At 48.6% G+C, this 11205-nt stretch overlaps 3 non-coding genes across 3 annotated transcripts; 1 reads left to right on the top strand and 2 right to left on the bottom strand.

The window, feature by feature from the left end:
- Window positions 1-5191: 5191 nt before the first annotated feature.
- TRNAV-CAC (transfer RNA valine (anticodon CAC)) lies at window positions 5192-5264 on the top strand. The gene has a single exon. It is a non-coding gene; the product is annotated as a tRNA-Val (tRNA).
- A 296-nt stretch (window positions 5265-5560) lies between these two features.
- Window positions 5561-5632, bottom strand: TRNAQ-UUG (transfer RNA glutamine (anticodon UUG)). The gene has a single exon. It is a non-coding gene; the product is annotated as a tRNA-Gln (tRNA).
- A 4544-nt stretch (window positions 5633-10176) lies between these two features.
- Window positions 10177-10248, bottom strand: TRNAA-UGC (transfer RNA alanine (anticodon UGC)). Its single transcript has one exon. It is a non-coding gene; the product is annotated as a tRNA-Ala (tRNA).
- Window positions 10249-11205: the final 957 nt, after the last annotated feature.

An 11205-nucleotide genomic window follows, 5' to 3' on the forward strand; every position in this document is an offset into this window, starting at 1 on the left:
GGAGATCAGTGTGCCGTGACAGGGGTGGAAGTAGGAGCAGCTATGGGCACTGATGTGGTTGAGCAAACTGGGGAGTCCACTTCCTGTGTCGGAGGAGAGGTCCGCCAAGGCTCCCAGCAAGGCAGTGGTGGACCACAGAGGGGTTAGCAGGACGCCCACGGCCAGGCAGCGAGGAGACAGTCACTGCAGGGGTCTTCGATCCCAGTATATCCAAGTAAAGCAGAGGGTCCAGTCACTGCGCGCCGCGGTAGGGGGGACCAGCCTGGTGCACCACTAACCATGGTCTGTGTGGTGTCCCAACTGATATATGTGGCGCAATGAGCGGGAGGTGTATCACCACGGCGAATACCCCATGCAGGCACTACGGTGGAGAGCAGTAGGATCCACACCAAGAGAAGAGGTCCCAATCCAAGGGCCAGCAGCGGGCAGCGTGTGCCAACACCTAAGTGGTGCACGGGTTAATAGATGACGGCGCCCGAGGAGTCTGTGTCCCCCCCGACAGGGCCCACCAGGTCGCGTTAGGAGCGGGGGCCCTGTGCGTCTGGCAGGGTAGCAGGGCAGCGGAGCGTGACGACAGCCACAGTGGGTCCCGGCACAGAAGGTCCAGGTTCCGGTCGTGAGTCCAGGGAGGGAGGCGACGCGTGCCAGCACCGGCAGCACTACAGTGCGGATGGGCAGAGTGTCTGGTGGGACCCGAAGGGACTCACCGCAGTAGCCAGGAGCGGGAGCGTCCCGCAATCCGGTCCCAGAACAGGAAGCCTCCTCTCCGGATCCACAAGAGGCACTGATAGGCAGCACGCCGCCCTGGGAGAGGCGGCGGAGCAACAGCTCTACATTTGGGGTTGCACCCCGGGGTCCAGTCAGGGGGCTGGTGTCTGCGCACAGGCCGCAACGGTTCCTCGAGGAGTGGGGAGAAGGTGACGCCGCACCGCACAGTGCCCCTCCCCCCAGTAGGCCCCGGATCCTCAGAGTCAAGCCAAATGACTCTGGAGCAGAGGAGCGGGGCAGAACGGCGCCAGCTCCCGGCCCAATTTCAAAGCACTGGATCTCTGCGATAGGGTTGATTCAGGACGCGGGGTTCGAGCAGCACACGCCCGGGTCCTGCAGCAATTTAATAGGGTGGCTGGCCCAGGTTTTAATAGGGCACCAAAGGAGGATTCAAACAGGAAGGCGCCCCACGAAGCGGAGTTCACAATCAGGCGGCCATCTTCTATGAGAGCTACAGCGCCCCCCTCCCCAACCAAGTTATCTGAGTTGTGATGTGATAGAGATGCACAGAGGGATACAGAGAAAAAAAAGATTTCAGTACAGGGAGACAGGATTCAGAATGAGAAGGCAAAAGAGTGGGGACATAATTGAAGAATGCATGAGGAAATAAAGTGGACTGAACTGGAAAACAAAAGGGATTTATACTGAATGGTAAGTGTTATTACTTGGCTAGACTAGCTAATTTGGTTGCATCCTGCCTGAAGCTATTTTCTGACATGGCATTGCATTTTTACTGGCATCAAGGGTAAATTAAAGCCAGTATGATGAGCGTTCCTATATCGCTATACTGGCATATATGGGTGCAGCCAGTCGTGACATGTTTTCTTATTGTGGCATGGCATTTTTACTGACAACGTCAGCAGGACTATGTTCTTATGTATGGATACTGGCATATAAGGGCAAACCACATCAAGGATAGTGGCCCATCACAGCCTCTGAGCGACTAGATCTCATTGCAGTACACATGCTGTGGAAGCAGACACATGCATGTATGTACGCATGTACAAATGCGTAGACTGTGGCTAGTGTCTGCACTTTGCACAACCACATACACACTCTAATTTCACTTTCTTCTATCATTGGGCTTTGGTAGCTCTGCACTAGTGGTGGAGTTATGAGCTATTAATCCGCGGATTTATGTGCCTCTATTGCTCTTCTTAGGTACTCCTCCACTTATCGATGCTCCATGGAATGTGTCCCTGTTGAGTCTAGCATGATCTCTAGATTAAAAACTGTTACATAGTACCCACTGAACCCTTGCTTTTCAGCTCTTTTGTCTCATCACAAGTATAATCATCCAACCGATTCTTGAGGCCCTGCTTCGCTGTAGCTGTTCCAGGAGACACCTGGTCCTTTGCAAAAGAATAGTGCGAAAACCGTACAGAAACATCTGACCTCTTGAAGACTGGTGTGCACCTTACTTCCTCCCACTTTCCGGCAGGAGATTTATTTATTGATTACGGTAGCGCCACCCACGCTGCAGCATCGCGCTCTCCCTCTGTAAGGCGGCAGAGGTCCCTTAGCATCTACTCTCTTCTTGGGGCACATTTCTTCTGACCGGCGGCGGATGCCGCCTCTTCTGCATTTTACTTTTGCAGCGGATGCTGCTTCATGCGTGTTCTGGTTTGGAGCTGCTATCGCGGAGCTGGGCACTTTCTCCCTCGGCGGGAGCAGGCAAAACACTTGATGACCGATGCCGCAGTGCTGCAGGCTGACCCGCACTCCGGCTGCACAAGCACCCTCTTCACACACGGCTGCGGCCAGGGAGGGTCTGCCGGTGGGTCACTGGGCATCCACTCTCTCCTTTTCTTGTGGCAGTGGGTGCTGCTTCCTTTTCTTTCTCCTGCGGGCAACAGATTGTGCTGCAGGGGTCCGTCTTCCTCGTCGCCATTGGTGGGGGGCGACAGTGGACACACGGCCAGCATCACAAGTGCTGGGGGTGCCAGCATCTTGGTAGATTGCCGGGATCACCCAGACTTTCTGTTGTTGCAGGACAGGATCCCAATGGCCCATGGGGACATGGGCCTGGGCGCACTGTGGATGCCGGGAGCATCCTGGATGGAGGGTGGCCTGGGTGGACCCAGGGCACCATGCTGAACTGGGGGGCCCCTATGGGACTCCCGAGAATGGGAACTTACCACCGTTGCTGGCACCCGTAATATCCCGGTAACACACGGATTTCAGGCACCGGTAATGGTAAGGTGAGTTTGCTGGTAGCCGGCCGGTGGCTCAGGCGGGTTACCGGCCAACTCATAATGAGGCCCAATGTCTTTTGGACTGACATACTCCTGCCCGTATTGGAAGTGAAAGAGCTTGAGGGACTGGTTAATCTTCTTTATGGCCAAAGCTGTCTGAACTGGTCAGGGTGCGGAGTAACAGCTCTCCTCTAGCCCTACACCAGCTTAGGTTTCCTAGGAGTCAGCCGTTAGTAAAACTCTATGTATGGAGCCACTGGTGATGATGGTTGACCAGCTGGGATTCTTCATGAAGCAGTGTGTGCAAGATGCCCATATTTATCTAATGGTGTCAACCGAGGAGAGCATCCGGCAGCTCAAACAACCCTCCCAGAACATTAGAGACTGGAAGAGGACAAACGCAGCCCTTCCAAGACTCAGTTCTTGTTCTATCCCTTAGCTCTGCCTGGGAGAGTTCACTTTACATATTGTTTCTGCGCCAATATATTCTACAGTTAAGTCCTGGGCTTCTTTGTGTTCCCAGACTGTCCCTTGCAAAGCATGTTGTATTCACTAACAAATCTGATGAACAAAATCTACAGCTACTGAAATGTATGTCACCTCTTTGCCTAAAGATGGTTTTAGGACAGTAGTTCAGGGACTGGTGTGATTAAGAGTGGACTGTATGAATTATCTTCTGTATTTCCACGCAAAGTCAAATCTGGCACCCCTAAGGCGGTCTAACATACTGAAGCCCTGCTTGTATATGCATTAAGGATGTTAGGTCAAATTTCTCCTGGTCACTGCGTCACAATGGGGGGCAAGCAACATGATAAATAAAGCTCTATATTGTTTTAAAAACTTTACAACTGTTCAGCCCAGTGTTTCTGTCTATTTGGATTAATTCATATTATATGTAATCAGGTCATCTAGAAGAAAAACGTTGATTCTCTATTAAAAACAAACATTAAAAAGTGGATCCTTTCCTTTTCTAAGGGGGCTTGTGCAGTGTGGAACGCATCTGAACCTGTGCTGTGCACTGTTACCGTGCACTCTGAATTCTCGTCCACCATGTTTTAAAAGACTTTTTGAGGAGTGCTCCTGCAGCTTGAATTGCAATTGGATGTTTTGGATTTATTAAGAAATTACTGTATTTGTGATTATTTAGTACGTGTATGTTGCAGTTCTCTATTTCTCTGGAAATTGCCCTCTGGTTCCTTTTGGGCGGGAAAAGTGTTCACAATACTAAATAACAATAATAAAGACAATTCCCTTGCATAAGATTGCTCAGGCCTGCTGTGGCCAGCACACAGCCATACTGCCCAGGCACCCTCTTGCAACCAACTCGTTAAAATGCCATTATCGGTCACAGGTTGATACATCTGTAGGGTTGGTCACAATATGCACAACCAGAAATACACTTCACACACGCATGCTCAAGCCCTCTAACGATATTCATTTTCTCTGAGACAAGTGATGACATTCAACCAATGGCGTTCCTGGGCTGCTGAGTTACTGGGGTGCCTTCTGGCTGCTCTGTGGTAATTGCATCGGCAGAGCCCCAAACCAACACATGGCAGAGGACACCTGGGAGACAGTCACACAGCTGTCTATTGAGTCTATGTGATGCTGGAAGCTCAAACAGGATGCATGTCTTTAAAGCACCGCATCCACGTGCTTCTCTCTGTCTTCCTCTGGCACGTGCACTGCTGTGCTATAGCCGCCATCCTGCGCCCCCTGTGTCATACTGGGCCCCCTATGTGTCGTCCTCTTTGGGTGTGTGATTCAAATTCATGTGGCTCTCTGGGCATTGCATTTTCCAGGGAAAACAATATCTCTTCTGTTGCTGATAAATCGTTCAGGTGTGTGGCGCATGGTATGAGGTGCATAGGTGGTGGTAGTGATCTAATACAGGGACACTCACCTGTGCCAGGTGCGGGCACAGGTGGTTGATGCAGCACTGGAGACAGATCCACGTTTACAAAGGATTTTGGATTGATTTGGGGCACTCAAAATGAAACAATACATTCCTTTAAAACTTCAAAAGATGGGGAGTGTCCATGGAGTAAGACATATATATTAACGGGATCTTGGTCGCAAGTTTAATCCAGTGTACAATGATCTGTCTGACTTCACTGGCATGGAAGGAGCCAGCTGGCTTAAATGTTACTGTGTTGATATGCCGTGCTTCAGCACCCCCTTCCATGCGCTATCATAATAATGGGAAAGAAAAGCACACGTACAGTTCCGTTTCCGTAGTGTAGTGGTTATCACGTTCGCCTCACACGCGAAAGGTCCCCGGTTCGAAACCGGGCGGAAACACTTTTAGCGAAAGCCTCTTTAATCCTCACTTTTCATCTTCCATAGTGAAGTCCATATGCACAACGTGATATGAACGAACACTATTTTAAAAACTATTTAGTAGCAAAATTAATACAGATTACATTTTTTATAGTGATAGTATGTAAAGAACACGGAACAAAATAAAGTCAGACGAAACTAAGACCGACTTTCGTTCATGATGTATTCGAATTGTAAATACTAGGAGCGGGAATGAATGAAATAAAGGGAAATAAAATTGAGATTCCGAAAAGCGTCTCATTTCAGTGAAAAATGTGAGGTTCCACCGAGATTTGAACTCGGATCGCTGGATTCAAAGTCCAGAGTGCTAACCATTACACCATGGAACCATACACTTAGTGCCACGGTACCCCTAATTTTTAGCTAAGCACAGGTGCCCTGAAATCTGCAGTACTACGAGATTTATGATAGCCTAATACACCCTTTCCCGATATCAGTAATTCTTAATCATTGGGACTTTGTATTATACTTATGTCTTTGTAAAGAGCTTGTCACGGAGAATGAGTACCTCAGGGAGCACTGAGCAGAGGTTGAAACCCCTTAACATATGCACCTTACCATCTCACCTGCATGGGATTTCATGACTCTTTCTTGCCTTTGGACCACTCATAGAATACAGGCCTGGAAAATTATGTTAATTCCCCATTGCCGTCATGATGCCATTCTGGAAAATGACTTGAAATGGCTGTTGCATTGGGCTCTGTTCAGAAAAGACTCTTGGGTTTTCTCCTCAATTACCATATCTCCAAGTGAGATTAGGCAATTTAGTATCTAGCACAGTCTCTGAACATTTCGAATTTTACAGCTTGTGAAAGATTGATATGATTGTATGAGTGTGGATTATACACAACAGTATGATGTGTTGGCCTTACTACAATGAAATAGGAATAATGTAAGGAATAGTTGAAAAGACTCTTGCTGGGGTGGACTGGGTTGTTGGCTCTTCTGCCGAGTACAGCAGGCTGCCCCAGTGCCCACCCATTGGTCTAGCACAAAGGCAATCTCACTAGAACCCATTGCTTGGTTCAAAACGGAGTGAAGATCCCAGGCACGTACCCCATATGTTTCAGTAAAGAGCCAGCCTCCCTTTGAACCATGCCTGCTGAGCCTCCTTAAAGCCCCACATCTTGTTCCAGTAGAGATTCAGTATTCTTGGGACACCCCCACCCCCTTGCCCAGCTGCCAAGTTTTCAGTCTATGTATGTGTGACATTTACATATTTGGAATGTACTTAACTGTTGGGGGGCCGCAGGTGGACACACTGCCGGCCTCTCACGTGCTGGGGGAGCCAGCACCTTGGTAGTTTGCCAGGATCACCCGAACTTACTATTGTTGCAGGCCGGGACCATGATGGCCCATGGGGACATGGGCTTGAGGTGCCGGGGGCACTGTGGATGCCGGGAGCATCCTGGGTGGAGGGTGGCCTGGGCGGACCCAGGGCACCATGCTGATGCAGGAGGCCCAGACCAGCGAGACCTGCCGGACCGTGATCACATGGTGTGGGCCTGCAGGCCAGGGCTGGGGACTGGCAGCTGAAAATATTTAACTGTTTCCAAAATCCAGGTCTCACTCCTGCAACCTTCCTGAACCTCCCGCTCAGGACGAATTGTGTATCTCTGGTTTTGGGCTGTGGGGAGTGACATTATCTAATTCTTTTCACCAGCCGGGGCTGGAAACTGCAAACGGGGGCTGCTCTTTTTCCAGCCCTATGTGTCCACCTGCCGTGTTAGGCTAAACACGGGGCTAATTGCTCATGGTCATTTCCTCTGTAAAGAGGATGTTTCTCTGCTCGATCGTTGGTGTGACATCCATCGCTGACAAGACATAAACAAAATGGCCCCCGGGTCTCTGAAGTCACCTGGAAGGTGTGAAGAAGACCTTGCCCTTCCAATCGTGAGTCCCTCTCCCTCGGGACAGCCACCCCTTCCTGTCCTGCTGCCTTTCTCCACCTGGGTTACCTTTGCTTTGTGATCCTTGTGTTTGCCGCCCTGTGAATTGGAGTTGGAGGGGCCTTGGCCCTCCACCATGTTATTGCCTGGTGCCCTCATGCCCCCCTTTCAGGGTGGGTGTGCCATCTCTCTAACATATGACGTCGGGTGCTGCTATGCCCTCATCCCGAGCTTTAACCTGCTGTTGGCCTGGCATTTATCCTCGCCTGAAGCCCATAACAAATTAAGCCCAGGCATAATTATTTACAAAATATTAATATTCAACATGCAAGTCCACACAGACGATCAGTAGCGTACGTGCTTCAACACTTCTGTCCTCCAGCACCCAGCTCATTCTAATGCCATCAGCTCTCTTTTCAACATTGTACTACTTTTGACTGGCCGCAACGGCCAGAAGGGGTTGTCGCCCCTTCGCTGCCCCCATCCTCCTCCTCTTTGCTTCTTCTTTTTTTCTTTTAATAAAACCATGCTCTCTCAATCCGTCGTTAAAATTCAATAATATGTCTGAGCCCACCTGAGATAGGTCAACCCCATCTTTATCGTAGTATCCTGGTACACCCCAATTTATTAGGCCATCCCTAAACATTGAGAAACATGCTCCCCTGCAAAACTTTGTCATGTCCATATTCCATTTTTTCTGGCACTTCTCCACAGCCATGTGTGAATTTGCACCCCTCCATATTTATCTGGGCACGATTCTGGCCATATGAGTCCACAAGCGCCCCCTTCCTCGCTCAATGCCCAGAACGTGGCGCACATTTCCTTAAGCAGCTGCCTTCTTCCCAGCTGTGCCACATCGTTCCCCCCCAGATGGGTTATTATTGTCTCTGGGGGTCACTCTTCACCCAGTAGCGGCTCTCTGACCTCCACCTGGCAATCCATGTGGGACCTTGTCCCAGGAAGCTCTTCTTATTATGCCTCTGAAGATGTTAACACCTCCCATCAGCGTACTGGAACTCTCTACCGGGAGGTCCCCTGCGAAAGAGTGTTTCACCGGCAGCCCTGATATGACAAAGCCACTGTCACATTAGGGTGTCGATCACCAGAGTCATTTTGAAGCATGCAGACATGGATAGTGGGTGCAGTTAGAGTACCACGAGATCAGGCTTAGGTCAAGAGAGGGGTTTTACTGTTTTGGATTCTGTCAGGCCTCCCTACGCATCCTTCCCTCTCCCCACTCTCTGCAGACACAGGCACTCTATATATGACATTGGAAGACAAGGTACACATGTCATAGCAGCCTGGATTGGACACTGACTACATTCTTGTTTTGGGCCAATCTGCTGTAGAATGTTGCCTTTATAAAGGCAGGAAATGTGGTCCTCAGTTGATTCATCTTTGGATTCTCAGAAGAAGGAGAGGAAGGATTCATTGGAAATGTGTTGGGAATGGTTAGTTTATACCAAAGTTCTCTGCCATAGAGCTGAAGACAGAAGGCTTCAGGGCAGAGGCAAGCTCTACTCTCTAACCCACCCAAGGGCACATTTGGGGTGACCAGCTTGCGCAATCTAGCCAATCATTTTTGAAAAGTCTGCACTGTACCATTTGAGCACTTCGAGCGGACTCAACCTGTCTCAGCGCCCATGATCTCGTGGGACCACCAATTGAAACGGCTTGACACTGACTCGATCCAGAAAGAGCTCCAATAAGCCTGACTCGATGCTGCTGAGCCCCAATCACAATAGACATGCGCATTTGAAGAATCTTTGTCCCCCTTGTCTGCCTCGGCACCTCAGTAACTTTTAAGCCACCTTTCTTAGCCATTTAAAAGACATATCCTTGAACATTGAAATGTGCTGCTAAAATCATTGGCCAGCACCCCTGTCTTCACACTGAATGCCCCTTTATTCCCATAGTGTGTATTCTCTCCGTTTCCTTTAGAGAGGTGGGTCTTTATTGTTTTTAATTTGTTGTATGCACTGTACGTATTTCCTAAAGTTCCTGTTTTTGTAGAACCTTGGTTGGGCATTTATTCATGTTGGTACCACCATACTATTGGTGTTTGTGTGCAAATGTAACAGCTCAAACGCCTCAGAAAGAATTTAGACTGCCCTTTGCCACAGTTACCAAAAGAGGCATAGGGGGTATACCTGTCGGGTGTGTCGGCTTCCCCTTTATGACTGCGCTCATTGCTGGTTTAGTAGCAGTCTGGGGCTGAGTAGGTGTTTTGGACACTACTCACCCCTGTGCTCCTACAGAGCAATAGTCATTTCGTCACCCCGAATGTAAAATTTTCTGTTATGCCCCAGCAAGGTTTGTGCCATACAAAACACAATACATACATGCAATAAAACATGCCTGTGCTATGCTATAAGATCCTTGTGCACTGCCACAGTGAGGCGTTATGTATTGCCGTATGCTGAAATGAATGTACTACTGCTTGCAGACGGCGGCGAATCAAGTGCACAGTTTTACTTTGACTATGTACATGTTAAGAGCGTTGAAACAAAGTTTAAAAAAAACACATCAACGAATAGGTTATGATAATTTACAGCTATTTTTAAAGAAAACATTTAATGAATTCTATTTTTCCCTTTTAAAGAACTCCTTCGAGGCACTTCAGAGAAGTCACGTGGAATGTTTGCCTGCCCAATCCTGCCTGCTGCTGCTGCTTCCCATGATCACTTTGTTCTATGCTATCTATATTTGTCAGTCACCATCTCTCCAGGGGTTTTGTTTACTGTGAACCCCATTCGCGGTATTGCTGAGGCAGCTCCGGCTGTTTGTTGTCTAGACAGGGCCCCAGTCTGGTAATGTGAACTAGTCACAAGAAGGATAGTCTTGAAACGTGAGCGACGGAATATGTTCAATGTAGTGAGATGCGACATAAAATTATAGTCCTCTTTACCAGAAACCCAAAGAGGATGTAACAGTATATCCTTTAAATGTTGGCGTTCATGCGTACCCCAAAAAATATATGCACCTGGAGATGCCGGGGATTGAACCCGGGGCCTCATACATGCAAAGCATGCGCTCTACCACTGAGCTACATCCCCTCACGTAAAACACACCATCGTAATATCTGTGCCGTCCGACCCTCGGCCCAGTAATTCTGCAAATGAAATCTAGTTTGTAGAAAAGGTTCGGCAGTGAAATCGAAAGTGATAATCGATGCAGGACCGAGATTGTTTCTGCTATAGGGACTGCTGGTGGCTGTGCTACATCCCTTTACGATAACGTTCCACTAATGTTAGAGTCGGCACGGAGTTTTTTGTATGTGGGAACTGTTTTCATTCTCTATCTCTGTTCTACTTTGGGATGTTTCCTCTTTCGCCTCGCCACAGAAATCAGAAGGAATGTGTCAGGCTTTCGTTTGCCACCACATTCTCATCACCTGGTATAGAGCGAACTTCCCACAATCTTTCTTCTGTTTTATCTCTGTCCGCAGAATATCGATTTTCAGGGATTACAGCTGGCTTCACTAGCAGGAATATGTGTCACTGGTGTTGTGCCACAGAGGGCCGATCCAATAGCAAAGCACCACCACGTGACTGCTTGGCACCATGTGCTGCTGCTTTTAAACAAGCACTGGCAATGCCAACAGTTTGGACTTTTATCTAGGCCTGGGAAAGGCACTTGCCAGGCACCACCCTAGTGGTATTAACTGGCCACTGATGGTACCAGCAGCAAAATGGTGTGTGTACCTGGGTATCTAATAATAGTGCCGGCAAACGTCTAATACTTAAATCTTAAAACACAAGCCATCACAGTAGGCTTTGTCAATGCATGTTTTTATCAAGACTTCAGTGAAGGACACGCATGGTGCTTGTGAATGTAGACTTGGTTACGACATTTTAATTACACCGGTGGCACTTTACTCCTGCAATTAAGACATTAGCCCTCAGAAGACTGCTTTGAAAAAACACTGGCAGACATTTCGAGTGCAAAGCTAGATGGTAAGTCTTGATTAAAGTTAACTCAAAGAGTTCCCATAATTAGGAGTTTTGGGTCTG

This window comes from Ambystoma mexicanum, assembly GCF_040938575.1.
Source record: "Ambystoma mexicanum isolate Mex_15411 chromosome 12 unlocalized genomic scaffold, UKY_AmexF1_1 Mex_chr12_unloc.2, whole genome shotgun sequence".
Classification (NCBI taxonomy): domain Eukaryota; kingdom Metazoa; phylum Chordata; class Amphibia; order Caudata; family Ambystomatidae; genus Ambystoma; species Ambystoma mexicanum.